Genomic DNA, 15,325 nt, shown 5'->3' on the forward strand with positions numbered 1-15,325 from the left:
AAATATAGCTGTTTCTTATCTTGCTGTAATCTCAGTTCTAGTGGCATTTTGTTCCAATATTTAGGACCTGCAGTGACTTCGCATAAGTGGGCTGATCTGATGTTCCGAATTGTGAGTAATCCCTTATTTGATGATTTCAAGTCATGTTGTGTTATTTTTCGCAGCATAAAACATTTGAATAGATGGGTGGATTTTGGGAGGAGTAAATGGAAATGAGATGTGGTAACACTGCGTGTGATAATACAATGCATGCATTATTCATTGTGGGCAATAACACTGGAAATAATTACACCCTTTTTCCTAGTACTGAGAAGGAGAGGGAGAGAGCCTCTGGAGTGGCACACATACAGGCCAATACAATAATTGCGGGAAAATGGGCACTCTGTTGAGCGCCCGCTCTCCCAACGTACGCAATCCTGTATTTAAATGAAGGGTTGCACTAAAAAGGAAGCGCTAGGGACAATAGCCCGTCCCTAGTGCCTCCTTATTAGCAGAAACCCAGGTGAGGTGGCTGTCAGTGGGTTCAGGAAACCGATGCTCAATTTTACGAGCGTTGGCTTTCTGAACCCACTGATAGCCATAGGTTTGGAAAACAGACACAGGTAAAATTGATCATCCGTTTTCCTAACCTGACTGGCTGGCACATTTTTATTTTTTTTTTACATTTTTGGTTCCTCCCACTTAATGTCGCTAGGATATTAAGTTGGAGGGTATACAGAAAAGCAGTATTTTCTGCTTTTCTATACAATTTTTTGGGCTGCTTGATAGTACCCTGGTAGAGAATGCATCAAGCTAGGGCAAGAGAACACTGTAGAAATCTCAGCTTTGTGTACCCTTTGCTCACTCCAAATTATATCAAATCTCCACTGATGTGTACAGCGCTGTTCGTATGTCTCACTGTACATGTAAAACTGGCCCCAAAACCCTAGACCATCACCAAAACCTCACCTTGAGTTACTAACAAAAAATTCCCAGGACAAATAAAATTAAAACTTAAAACAAAGGTTTCCACTTATATATTACACAGTGCACTGCTCTCCAGCAATGCTATTCAGCTATCATAATCCCACAAGACTGATTACTGATTATCTGTGTTAATATGTAGATCACTAGATAAACACTAGGAACTGTTATCTCAACAACTCATGCTCACTCCAAACCAATGACACTGACTAATAATATCTTTAATACACTGTCTATAGCCCCATAGCAATACACAGACACATTGCACTAACTACACAATGCATCTTTCCTCCCCAATGCCATCTAAATTTTGTAATTCCACAAGAATGCCCATCTTTTGTTAAGATATGTCCTTCGCAAATTGTTATACAATAATTCTGTTTGTATCTTACATGCATCTTACACAAATTATTGTGCTGCATTATATTAATATTTCTATCTGTTACCCAGGGGCGGATTGGCCTGTTGGGGGATCGGGCATCCCCCGGTGGGCCGATTGCTCCAGTCAAGTGGTCTGCCGTTCGCGGCCATGACAGAGCTGCGCTCGGCAGACCACGTGATGTGTCCTGGGCCGGCCTAGGCGGCGAATACCCGGGCCAGTCCGAAGTCGTGCATCTGCCGCTACTCAAAATTTTTCTGCTGTACTATGTTAATAATTATATCTGTATCATACATGCATCTTACACAAATTGCTATGCTGCAGTGTGTTATTGTTGCTATTTGTAACACATCTTGAACTCCTTGGCTGGAAAGGTGTAAGAAAAATAATTATGATATTCTGCTGTATTTACTTTTTAGATTTGTACACATGGGATAGAAACTCTTTTTATTTATTTAGAGTTTTTATATACCGGCATTCGAGATTAAAAATTACATCATGCTAGTTTACAGATAACAGGGGGTGTGAATAAAAAACAAAAACTTAAACAGGTGCAAAGAGGTCATAAAGTTACATTAAAACATTATTTTTCTTGTCTAGTCTAGTCCAGAGTCCACCCTTCAGCTGTTTCTTTTGCAGTCATAAAAATATATGGGTGAAATCCATGCATGGGAGAAGGGGCTCTGATGATAGATAGCACAACAGCACCCTAATTAACTTAGACTCGTTGTGGCGCTGAAGGCTAAGTAGAAGGAACAGCCAAATATTTTTGCTCTACAGTTTCCTTCTTCTTCCCCCTTCCATCTAGTCCAGCTGTAACAGCATTAGGGCTGTGCATTCGTTTCAAATGATTTTAAAAAAATGCGACTAGTAAGGGCAATTTGATTCATTGGGGGGGGGGGGGGGGCTTTGAAATGAATCAGGGGCCCCTTCAGATGAAACAAACCTTATTCGTTGCATTAATTTGAAATTAATGCATTGGGCCTAAGTCTAGGCCCAAAGTTAGGGCCTCACCTGAAGCATAGGCCGAAGCCCAAAGTAGGGGCCGCAGCCTATGCCCTAGAATGACACTGACACCTTGGCCTAGGCCTGAAGCAGGGGCCTCGCCTAGAGCACAGACCAAGGCTACAAAGTAGGGGCAAAGGTCTAGGTCCGAGCACGACACCAGGGTCTCCTACCTGATCCGATGGGGGTATCTGATGACAAGGCTGGGCCTCTGGTCTTGAACTCTGGGCCTAGGCCGGATCCCAACGCCAGGGCCTCGGCCAGGACCTAGGCCCGACTCTGCGGGTCCTGACACCTGGCCTAGGCCATAGCCCAGCAAGCCCGATGCTGTGACCCAGCCCAGAAGCCAGGTCCTAATGCCGGGTCCTTGGCCTAGGGTGGAGTCCAGAACCAGGCCCGAGATCATGAATAGACCCGGAAGTCAGGTCCCAACGCAGGGGCCTCAGCCTAGGCCAGGGCCTGGACCCAGGCTCGATGGCGCAACCCAGTCCGGGGGTCGAGTCCCAACACTGGGGCCCCGGCTCAGACCCTGGCCCCATGCCATGACCCATCCCAGAGGCCAAGTCCTAATGTCAGGCCGGAGCCTAGGCCGGAGTCCAGACCCAGGCCCAAGGCTGTAACCCAACTCGGAGGCCGGATGCCGATGCTGGGGTTTCGGTCCAGACCCAGGCCTGATGTTGCAACCCGTCCCTGGGCCCAGGCGTTGGGACCTGACCTTGGACTGGGTCGCAGTGTCAAGCCTGGTTTCTGGCTCCAGCCTAGGCTGAAGCCCAGGCATCGGGACCCAACCTCTGGTTCAGGTAATGGTGTTGGGCCTGGATCCAGGTGGGGCCCCAGCATCAGGACCCTACATCCGGGTCTGGGTCCGGGCTCCCACCTAAGCCAAGGCTCCACCAATAGAGACTTCCACTTACCCCAAACCTTATGAATTAACGAATCGTCATGCTTTTAATACCCAATTAAACTATTTGTTTAGACAGTTCCTTTAAAGCAGGGCTTCTTGCCCTCGGGATCCTCCCACCCAGTTGGGTTTTCAGGATATCCACAATGGATGTGTATGAGAGAAATTTGCATGTGCTGGGACCTCAATGTATGCAAACGTGCATATACATTTATATATTTATTGTGTATGGTGCCACACCTCGGGCTTGACACTAATCCAATCAATAAATACATTGGGGAGGATTTTAAGAGCCCTGCTCGTGTAAATCCACCCGGATTTACGCGAGCAGGGCCCTGCGCGCCGGTGCGCCTATTTTACATAGGCCTACCGGCGCGCGCAGAGCCCCGGGACTCGTGTAAGTCCCGGGGTTCTCCGAGGGGGGCGTGTCGGGGGCAGTCCCGGTCGTCGCGGCGTTTTCGGGGCGTGTCGGCAGCGTTTTGGGGGCGGGTACGGGGCGTGGCTATGGCCCGGGGCGGTCCGGGGGCGTGGCCGCGCCCTCCGTACCCGCCCCCAGGTCGCGGCCCGGCGCGCAAGAGGCCCGCTGGCGCGCGGGGATTTACGCCTCCCAGAGGGAGGCGTAAATCCCCCGACAAAGGTAAGGTGGGGGCTTAGACAGGGCCGGGTGGGTGGGTTAGGTAGGGGAAGGGAGGGGAAGGTGAGGGGAGGGCACAAGGAAGTTCCCTCCGAGGCCGCTCCGATTTCGGAGCGGCCTCGGAGGGAACGGGGGTAGGCTGCGCGGCTTGGCGCGCGCCGGCTATACAAAATCGATAGCCTTGCACGCGCCGATCCAGGTTTTTAGCAGATACGTGCGGCTCCGCGCGTATCTACTAAAATCCAGCGTACTTTTGTTTTCGCCTGGAGCGCAAACAAAAGTAGGCCTATTCGCGGAGTATGAAAATCCGCCCCACTGTGAATATCTTGAAAACCCAACTAGCTGGGTGGAGGTGGGGCTCTCCTGGACAGGTTAGAGAAGCATTCTTTAAAAGCACTGTGTCTTTGAATGAGGTGTCCTCAAAATCTCCATAATAAAACCATCCCTGTCAAGATCTAAAAGCTCTAATTAAGGGGGAGACTGAAATGCCTCAAAAATGAATCTTGATTTGGGAACTTATATTTTTATACCTTTTTTTTTCTTAGTGACAGCACAAATTTTTCCTCAATTATATACAAACTGGGAGAAGGAACCCAGTAAATCTGGTACAATATATTCTTAGTTTTTCTCTCATTCTTGTTTGGGTTTTAGCCATTCTATTTAATATACGGCCTTGCAAGTCTGTGGTGCTCAGACAAATCAGAACCACACATCCAGCATGCAGTGGGTCAAAAGCAACACCAATTTAGAAGTCATCAGGGAGTAACATATGAATCCTTTCCCAAAAAAAGTCTCCTCATCACTCCTTGTGCCTTGTCTGTCCTCTCACCTTCAGCTGTCCCCTTGTCTTGCCCCTCAAGCCCCATGTTGGTGAAATTGACTCTTACAAATTGGATTGCTCCCTCTGTTACCTCCTTTCATATCTTCACCACCTCCTCCGTCAGGCATTTCCTAATGGCTATAACTTTCTTCTCTCATCCAAAACGTGCTCTCCAGTCCCTCCATAAATTATAGCATTTCTAAAGCATATACAGGCTGATGCAATATTGGCGCAGGGAAAACAGGCTCTTCCAACGTGCACTGATCGACCTCTCCGGGGCGCCAGATTTAATATTTAAATTGGCTGCCGTGGAAAAAACAGGCGCTAGGGGAAATCCTGCGCTCCTAGCGCCTCCTCAGCAGCGGGTGTCCAGGAGAGGTTGGCTGTCAGCCGGTTTCAGTTTTATGAGCATCCTTTTTCCTAACCTGACCGCCGACATTTTTAAAAACAATTTTTTTAAAGGTTGTCCTTTTTGTTCCTCTAACTTAATTTCACCTCTATATTAAGTCAGAGGACGTACAGTATTTTCTGCTTTTCTGTACACTTTTTTGGGCTGCTCAGAAATTAATGCCTGCTCAGGGGGGAGGGGTTTGGATGCGTGTTTTGGACGGGTTAAACAGCACGCTCGGCTGAGCACACTACTGCATCGGCCTGATAGACTTGGACGAAGCACATAAAGAATTCCACCAAAAATTCAACAGTCTCCACTCCCCATCAACCTGAGCCTGGAACAATCCACACGCAAGTCCACTTTCTGGACACTACTGTCCAACTACATGAGTGACACATAAGAACTGCCTTGTACCAGAAACCCACCGACTGCCACATATACCTACCTGCCTCCAGCTTCCACCCAGCCCTTACCACCAGGTCTGTTGTCTACAGCCAAGTCCTATAGAAGAATTAAATCTCCTCTGACCTCTCAGAGAGGGACTCCAAATTACAACAGACATTATTTTGAATTACAATACTCATCCAATGAGGTAAGAAAACAGATCAACAGAGTCAGACAAATACCCAGGAATGCCCTGCAACAGGATCATCTCGAAAAAGGAAAATACCAGAACACCTTTGTTTGTTACCTATAGCTCCCAGTTGAAACCACTGGAACATATCATCAAGGATCTACAACCCATTCTAGCTAATGATACCACCCTATCTATAGTAACTGAATGTAATCCACTTTGAAGTGCCGAAAAGTGGAATATAAATACAATAAATAATAAATTAATAATAATATTCTCTCTCAGGCCGGGGGTGGCAAGCCTGTTCTGGCCTACCAACAGCCCTCCAACCTCAAACAGAGACACACCAGCAACCACAAATTGTACAACAATGACACCAACTCAAGAACCAGACCCTGCCAGAAACCCAGATGCCAACTCTGTCCACATATTAACCCAGGCAACGCCATCACAGGACCCAGCAACAACTACAACATCCGAGGCTCATTCACCTGCCCTTCTTCCAATGTATATGCCATCACCTGCCAGCAATATCCCTCTGCTGTCTACATAAGACAAACAGGTCAATCCCTAAGGAAAAGAATAAATGGACATAAATCTGCCATTAGAAATGGGAACATTCAGAAACCTGTAGGTGAACATTTCAACCTTCTGGGATAGTCTCTATCTGACCTTAAAGTTGCCATACTTCTAGAAAGGAAATTCAGAGGAACATGTCAGTGTGAAACTTCTAAACTGGAACTCATTAAAAAAGTTAACACCATCACCCTAGGTCTGAACAGAGACAATGGCTTCATGGCACACTACAACTATCTATGAACTTAACTGTTCTCAGATCATTCTGTTTTTTTCACACTTACCTCACTGGTCAGTAGTCTGGATTATAATGCTATTAACACTCTGTTTCCACACCCTGCCTGCCTAATTCACTATTCCCCCATCCCATATATTTTACCCACCTCTGTAATACACGCCATGCATCTGAGGAAGTGGAGGCTGTCTTTGAAAGCTCATGCCTCAATAAACTGGTTAGTCTATAAAGGGCCACCTCTTGTTAATTTTGCTAAAGCACATAGAGCACCTTTGAAAAAGTGTACAAGAAATGAATACACAGTTGCCAATTCCCTGAAGGAAGACTTTTTGGGCACCCTCCCTCTTGTAATGCAGATGTCAAACAGAAAAAGCAGGACTACAGCAGTGTTTCTCAAATGTGCCCATCGACAGATTGGGTTTTGTTTTGGTTTTTTTTCGCAGCCACTGCAGATGAAGGAATCGACTGAAGTTCATTTATGATCCTAACAGCGGTGACCTGGCTGCGTCAGGCTTCTAAGAAAGGCACTGGGGTAATCTGCGTGGAGTGACTATGGTTAAAACCCCACACAATTTAATATCTAGGAAAATGGGCCATTTTTGTTTTAGACTTTCTGATCTACCTTGAGCTTTCTTTTTTGGAAAGACAGAAGAAACAGAAATCAAGAAAGAATTGAAGAGGGCCTAAAATGGCCTTCCACTGGAGGTGGCGGCGGCAGTGGATTAACACAGATTCTGGGCTTGCTTGGCACTGACATGGAGGGCAGAGGAAGAACAAGGGTTGAAGGATCAGGTGAAAGGCCTGGGCAGGCAGGCAGGAAGGGGAGCCCTTCTGCTGGGTTGTGTATGGGTAGTGTATGCTTTATCTAACCAAAGTGAAGGAATCTCCGCGAGGCACACAGGGCGAGACATTTGGGGCTTTTTTTTGCTGTCATTTATGTGACTTAATAGTGTAGGGGGGGGGGGGAAACTGTCAATTCGGTGGCCAGCAAGAGTCGGAGACTGCACTCTGAGGCCCCCAAAATTTCATTGTGAAAACTCCTGCACTACAGGTCCCACAAGGAATTTCCAAAGCAGGAGTGATCAAATTATTATGTATGCACTGCAGGAAGCAGTGCATACATAATAATTCCTGATAACCAGTGCCTGGGGAGACCTGCTTAGTGACCCTGAATGATCTAGATGTGTACACTTGGTTTCGCCACTAGTTTTTCAGGTTGTGGAGCTGTTTTTATGAACGCATTCCCCATCATGTGAGCAGCTTCTCAAGTTGGTAAACACATCACTTAATCCTTTAGTGCATGGCTGCCTTACTCTTACTGAAGTGCTCATGCAAAGGCTTGTCTGGCCTGGGCACTCTCCAAAAAGCATGTCGTGTCGTTAAGAAACAGGGTAGTTTTGTTCCCATCTCTGAGAAAACGTTTTGCCCGTACCTTCTGTGCTGCCTCATTCATCTAGGTCTAGTAGCATTTAAGCTTGGAGCTTCGTTAGTGGCCAAACCTAAGGTCTGGATCCATCTTACATAAAGAAACAAAGTTGGAACCATAAATGGATTGGCTGAGATGCTCTGGGTTTTTTTTGTTTTGTTTTTTTTAATCATGGTGCTATGCATAGGTAATATTAGCCAAAAAAAAAAAATTAACTGCTTTAAATAATTCCATGCATGAAAAATGTGAAAGGAGATTTAATAAAGAAAGTAGGGCAATGTCTAAATGAATCTTCCACTCACAAACCCTCGAGGGCAATGGAAGCAATGGGGACATTTTTGTACAAATAAAAAGGAATTCTTCCAAGTCGGGACTCTTAGCAACTCTGTATCTCGGTTGGTAGTCAAAGGAGGCACAATTTATGAAGAAATAGTGGCGAGTTTGGAAAATGCCTACTTCCTGACTCTCACCATTCTGAATCGAAGTAAATCAGAAATGACTGTGCTGAGCCCCATCAGAACCCATGGAGGTGTGTAAGGATGAATACAGCACACACAGCTAACACTGTAATATAGTAATCATGGCAGAAAAGGACCAAATGGTCCATCCAGTCTGCCCAGCAAGCTTCTCTGCAGGTTACTCCCATGATTCTCTTAAGGGTAGTAACTGCTGCTCCGTCCATAAAAATTACTGCTAGCCTCGTTTTTTACTGGGTGATGTGCTTTCTTAAAATTCAGACAGTGCTGCTTGATGTGCTTTGCTTATGGGCTTGGCTGTAGAAGCAGACCTGTGCTTTTTCCCTTATGTTTGCGTATCAGGACCCCAGACCTTTGAAATCGGGACCCTAGATTGTGGTCTGAATCCAATGCCCCTTTCCCCTCTGCTGTTGAAGTGGGGAGCAGTGTTTCAGTTGCATGTAAGGGTAGTAATCTCCATGCCTTGCCTTCAGCTAAGGGATCTCAATCACTTCACCAGCTCTGTCCCAATCTCCGTCACAGTGTTTTCATAAAATATTTAACAAGGGGGCTCTCTTAAAGCCCTAGGGCCCTGTGTAAGCACAAGGAATGCCATCCTCCAAGGCTGGGGTGGGAGGGGGGCCTTTCCTCAGAGTGACATCCCTTCAAAAGCACCGCCATCCTTGTCCTGGAGCGGTGGCACTGGTACCCTCTGCAACCTCTTAGGTCACACACTCCTAATGCCAATCCCTCTGCGAGGCCTAGCTACTTCTCCCACCAGCCAGCCCAGTCCACCTTGGGTAATCGGTAGAAAGGCAGGGAATAAATGTGAGCTAATAAAAAAAATGTCTTTAGTTTACAGCATGAGAAAAATAGAGACCCTGGGTGAGGAGCAAGAGAGGTCATTTGCGCCCCCTCCCCCATTTTATTGACTAATTGTTTTGGTAACTATTGTTATAATTTTGGTTTTTGTACATCCCTGTTTCGTTTTGTTATGCCTCCCTGAAAGCTTTTTATGCGGGTACGCATGACGAGACTTTTGACAAGTCAGCCGGGAGGGTGCGCTGCCCCTTTAAGCGGCAGAAGAGGAAGAGGCTGAACTGGGGGCAGGCTTGTTTGTGGTTTTTCTCTGCCTTGCTCACGGTTTTTGTTTTTCCTTCCGTAAGTCGTCTTCCTGATCGACAGAAGGGGGCCAGGCTGCAGGTACGTTTAACCCGCTTCTTCTCATTACCGGGTAAAAGACAGCATGTGTAGAGGAAAGCGTTCAAACTTTGTGATCTGTGCGGAAAGGGAAGATCTGGGAAAGTTTGGGAAAGGTGCTGCTCACACGCTGTCTGCCGGGCTGAGCCGTAAGCGCTGGAATGCGGTTTGGTCGCCTCTAAGACACCAGAGGACTGTGATTAAAGCTGTTTACAACACTGTCATGCACTATATATATATATATACCCACGCTCAGCTGTCGTTAAAGAGCCTCACATCCCATCTGCTGCCTATTCTCAACCAAAGTAAGGGAAGGTTAATCTTGTAGTGAGCTGCTGATCCTTTTACCCTTTCAAACAAAATCCCTGGAAAACCGGATCTGGTTCTCATTCAGCAGCTACCGCCTGCCTGAAGGGACCGGGCCAGTGCGGAGAGCTGCTTGGCCGCCGACCCTGGTGCTGCAGGGCTGACTCGGCACTCTGCCTGGGTTTATTCCCCCTCTCGCCGGTGGCTGATTTGTTTTCGCTGGCCAAGAAAGAGATTCCTCCCGTGACGTCACAAAGCGATGACCCAATGTTTTGTTTATGACGTCAGAAAGGGGGTGCCCGAGGGATCCTCACCTGACAGCTCGGGGTGGAGAACAGCAGAATGCGGGTCTGGAATGCGCTTGATATTAAGATGAGAACCGCGGCGAAAGCCCAGGTACAAACTTCAGAATTCCACATTCCAGGCTTGTCAGATCCTTGCCATTCTTGTCTTTTTATTTGTTTCACTATTTTATTGCAATAATTTTTTGGAAGCTTTGGACTGTATTTATTAGTTCTAACTCCAGGGCATCTGTCTGTGTTTTATATGCTTTATATCCAGAGCTTAATTAATTTGTAGACAAAAACGGAAGTTCAGTTGGGATGGGGTGGAGAGGAAATGGGCCAGGCTAGGGCAGGGGTAAGCCGCTGAAAGGAGAGGTACCAGGCTGGGCGTGAGTTCTCGCTCTCTCTCTCTCCCACATGCAGCCTTCAAAAGCTCCATGAGCATTATTGGGCGAAGTCGACTGGGACTGGAGAGTCACTGGGGTAAGGAGGATGGCAGAGAGAATTGGGATCACTCCTCCTCCTCCCTGCCCTGGTGATCCTGATCCTCCAGCCCTCCTCCTAAATTTCCCACTGGTCCTTGTCCTCGCCTCAGTGGCCACTAAATCTCACCCCTTATCCCTGGTGGCCCTCGAGCTCCTCCTCTCCCTGGAAAATTATCCTTTCCAGCAAGTCTCCTCCTCTCTCTCCTCAGGGAAGGTGCAAGTCTGGTCCTCAAACCAGAACTAGCTGACTCTCCTCTGCCTTGGGGGGTGGGAGTAGATTGGTGTGTAGCAATGTTTACTGTCCTGGGTCTCCTTGGGACAGGGGTGTGGAGCCTGGAATTCAAAAGAATGGCCTGCGCTTTGCCTCTTTGGGGTGGAAGGAATGGAGCAACATCACAAGATCTTCTAGGACTCTTCACTCCCCCATCATGTCCACTCCTCTCCCCTCATTTCTCTACCCCTTCCAGTCGCTTCACTCACAGACCCCTATTCTGATCATCTTGCACACATCTCATAGTCCCTTTGATCACCCGACTCACTGTTACTCCTTCTCCCCCCACACAACCCATAGCCCTTCTGATCCCATCCCTCATTTGCCATTCCCTCCCTCATTCCCCAACCCCCATCCTGCACCCTGCACATCCCTTCATTCTTTCATGGTCCTTTTCACCCTCACCAATTTGGTCACCAGCAGCAGAGGTGGCAGAGCCTGATATGATGACAGCATGATACGCAGGAAGCCAACACACCTAGTAGTGACAGACACAATGGGGCTGCAGGCAGTCACCCCAGTCATTTCTGACCTTGGCTATTCTCCAAGGTCAAATTGTGCTGGGAAATTGCACAAACGTTAAAGCCATGTGCCTGCCCTTGTCTTAGGATCAGCAACTCGGACTCTATTCTGCTTTGCTTCCTCCAAGGGCTGGAAGGCCATAAATGATCCATGCAAGTACTGGTTCTGTTCTATTTGCACAGGCACCAGAACTGATTTACACTGTCAGTTCTGCTCCTTTTTATCGCGTTCCAGATAAAAAGTGGCATAATGCTGTTCTGGAGTGTTCTGGGAACGGGTTGAATTAGCATCAGTTTGAAACTTGTGAGCAGTAATGCCGTTCATCAAGGCCAGGGTTGAAACGTTGGCAATTAGTAGGGATGGGCATTTGAGAGAAATGAAAAAGGAATTAAGTGGGGGCTGGGGAGGAACCTGCACCTGGCATTGTTTTGGGTGGGAGGGATGAGTGCTGGGGTCGGGAGGCCCCATTTCTTTTTTTTTTCTGTTTATTTCATTTTTATCTAAATGAAATAAACAATTGAAATGAAATTTGTGGGGGAAAATCCCCCTAAAACGAAACAAAAAAAAACAAACAAAATGTTTACTTCTTCCCACTCCTACATCAGGTAGCACTTGTGGTAATTCAACCACTTTTTGTGTCTGCTTCAGTCTGACCCCTTTCCCTTTTGTTCCCTGCAATACTGGAGGAGAGGTGAGGTGGTGTTGATGGGGACAGGACAGGATGGAAGGGGAAGGATTAGGGATCAGAGGGGCCGATCTCTTCTCTGTCTGCTCCAGGTCCCCCCCTCCCTTCTTCCCTGCAGGCTACCTGGAGAGGAGGGGCAAGAGAGAGACCCCTGCTGCTCTGCCTCTTAAGCCTGAAAAGAGATGCTGGGACTGTTTTCCAGGCCATTCCCAGCTGTTTATATCCTTATTTGAAGATGATGAGTTGACACAGCTGGGTGGGATCTGCTGCTCCCAAGATCCAGGACTTGCTGTCTTTCTGTGCAGGGGAATGTTTAGCATTTGGGGGTTTTTTTTGTGAGGAGCAGGGATATGAAGCTGATTACAGGAATCTGATCCAAGTCCTAGAGTTCTGCCCCGGAGAAAAGCTTTCAGTTAGAGATTCCCAAACCAGGGGTCTGCACCCTCCGTTAGGATCCAAGTAGCACACAGGGTCATATTATTTTTGCTAGGGGCCTGCGTGGAGCTATTAACTTTTCTTGGGCACTACTGGGCTGCTGTCAGAATATTTTGACGTTGCTTCCTCTTCCCTTCACCTCTTCTCTTGTCCCAGATCTTTCTCCCTCCTCTCTTCAACCCAACCCCCGATTCCTCTCCTGTTCTCCTTGGTGTCTGATCTCTTCTCCTCCCACCCCCATCCTCAGTCCTTCATATCCATGTCAGCCAGTGTTCCCTCTAATTTTTGAAAGGGTGCACGTGCAAAACTTTTCTTTTGTGCAACATTTTATAAGCAGAGTTCAGATTTGTGTACTAATGCAAATAGTATGCAGGGGATTCATGGGCTTCAGCCTGAGATTTGGAGGGGCGGAGGGATCCCTGTATCTGGGATCCCATAGTAGTTAGTTCAGCCCTGGGTGCATTGCTGTTGAACCTATGCTGATCCATTCCAGTCATTTTTCCTTCCTCCCCCGCCCCAACCTAGCCCTTTCCCTGGCCTTGACAGGAGGAGCAGCAGCATTGCAGCTTCATACAGCATCAGCCTCTTCTGCTCCGCAGGTCCAGTTGTGCAGAAGGAACCAGGCAGAGCTCCCTAGTTTCATGGGACTGGCCCAGCACCACATGGTTCAATCTGTGAGACTTGTTAAGCATCACCATATGTTGGAGGAGGCTGATATTACTGTTCTCTCTAAGCTGTGGCACATGCACCCAGGTTTAGAATCCCCGTGCGCATAGCAAAACAGCGTGCACAAGAAATCCTTACTAACCTGGCCCTGGTAGCAGAGCAGATTTTGAAAGATAAGAACAATTTTGCCTACCCTGACTGGTTGCTGCTGTCTATACTGCTTTAGCTAAAGATGTCTCCTCAATGGTAGCTATAAAAGCTTGACCACCTGCAAGAGATCATTCCCTCTCCATTTTGGGATGTTCAGCCAAGTGTCAAATGTGTCTTTTGTATTTTTAATTTATTTCTGTTAATGTTGTTCTGCTCTTTTCCATAAACATTTTTGGATGTATGCGGGCTATAAATCCTTTTAAATAAATGTCTTCCTGCTGTTCATGCAAAAAAAATATTATATTTGAGAATGTACTTAAGCCTTCTCTCGGGAGTTGTATGTGAGGCAGCTTTGTCTCCTCTCTCTGCTTGCTGTCGTACTGTTCTGCAGAGTTGATCATATATTGGTTTCCATACGCAGGCCAGTACCCATTCTCTTCCCCCCATCCCCATTAATTTTATCTTACCTCTTCCATCCCTGTCTATCTCAGGTACAGTTAAATTTGGTTATCATTTTGGATTCCAGTCATTCACTCCTGCTCCTTCTGTAGAGAAGTATTTCCTCATAGTTCCTCAAGGAGGAAACTCAGAAGGTTTAAGAAAAAATGATAATTAGGGCACTTATATATTACTTTAAACATACAGCTTCATACCTTTTGAAAACCACAACAATTAATGTCTAGGGATTAGGACCTCATTCTAGGACTGTCTAGGATGCTTGTTTTAACCAAACAAAACATTCACGCATGACATAGTTTTGAGCCAGCTACCAAACCTCCGGACAAGGTTACATGTCCCAAACTGGAATCCCAACCATCTGCCTGTACATGAGGGCTGGGGTTTATACATTTTCTCTTCCGTGCCTTCTGCAGGCATGGAACACTGGGCCCATTCAGTGGTAAGTGCTGTGCACTGCCATGGCGAAGACCTGGGTTCGATTCCCGATCTGGGCTTCTGCTTCCAGGGACAGCCAGGGGGATGCTGGGGAGGCAGTGTTCACCGGCAGCCCCAGGGAAAGCAGGGCAGGAAGGAGTCCCAGACCTCATTCAGTGGCGATATCTTGTGGCCAGAATTAGGTTCCACATTAGCCAGGTCCTGGAGGAAGCTGCCGCTGTGATCAGTCTTACGGAGAAAGCAGTATATAAAACTTTTTAAATACATAAATGAATAAAATCCCTGACCAGGAGTATCACTGTGATGGGTGGGCTGAATTGGGAAGGGGATGTAACAGTAGAACAGGAAAACCTTGAGTAGTTACAAGTGAAGGTTCATGGTGCAATAGTGCAACACCAGGACCGACTACAAAGTAAAATGGCTTCAAAGCCCAAGTCAGAACAATGAATGAGTTTCATCAAAGATACATAAGTGTGAATCTGTGTATTTCACTCTAAGAGTAATGTGGTTGCCTTCTTAGTCCACGTGAATACCGAGAAATAAAGGTCAACTAACAAGCTGTACGTGAGACCTTTTCTAGCAGTGGTACCGCAGTATTGGCATTCCAAGAAGGCTGGGGTGACCTGCATGGAGGAACCTTGGTTAAACCCCAAACATTAATGAGCATGGGGAGGCTGGAAATTTTTACTAAACCTGGTGGCTGTGGGGATTGTTAGAAAATTTGGTAGTAAGATATAGAGACCTGGATGTCGGGTTAAGTATTAGTCTTGTAAAAGCAAAGTTGAAGACGGCAAGGTCTGAAATGACCTGCTAGTGGAAGTGGTGAAGGCCATCACTGTAACAGAACTTAAACAGGCCGGGTTCAGACATGGAGGGCAATGATAGGAAAAGGGTTGAGAGGTCAGGGAAAATATTGCACGTGGGAACTCGTATGCACGCACCTCAACAGGGCAGGATGGATGAGTCATTTAAAAAGGTCTTTATGTGCCGTCATTTTACTAAGGAAGGGAAGAATGCCGGGCTGAACTAAATAGGGGATCTTGCATGTTCCATCTACCCAGGAGGATG

At 47.0% G+C, this 15,325-nt stretch overlaps 1 protein-coding gene across 4 annotated transcripts in view; it reads left to right on the plus strand.

Annotated features, from left to right (window-relative positions):
• The first annotated feature begins 55 nt into the window (after positions 1–55).
• Positions 56–15,325, plus strand: part of SLC8B1 (solute carrier family 8 member B1) — a 69,738-nt gene continuing 54,468 nt past the window's right edge. For 2 of the 4 annotated variants that reach the window (XR_003852010.1, XM_029571847.1), the window contains exon 1: positions 8,703–9,562. The gene's annotated coding sequence lies outside the window, so the exon portion shown is untranslated. Of the gene's footprint in view, positions 112–8,702; positions 9,563–9,627; positions 10,262–15,325 lie in introns of those variants that run through there. The other 2 variants (XM_029571849.1, XM_029571850.1) reach the window with 2 other exon arrangements.

This window comes from Rhinatrema bivittatum, chromosome 11 (assembly GCF_901001135.1).
Source record: "Rhinatrema bivittatum chromosome 11, aRhiBiv1.1, whole genome shotgun sequence".
Classification (NCBI taxonomy): Eukaryota; Metazoa; Chordata; class Amphibia; order Gymnophiona; family Rhinatrematidae; genus Rhinatrema; species Rhinatrema bivittatum.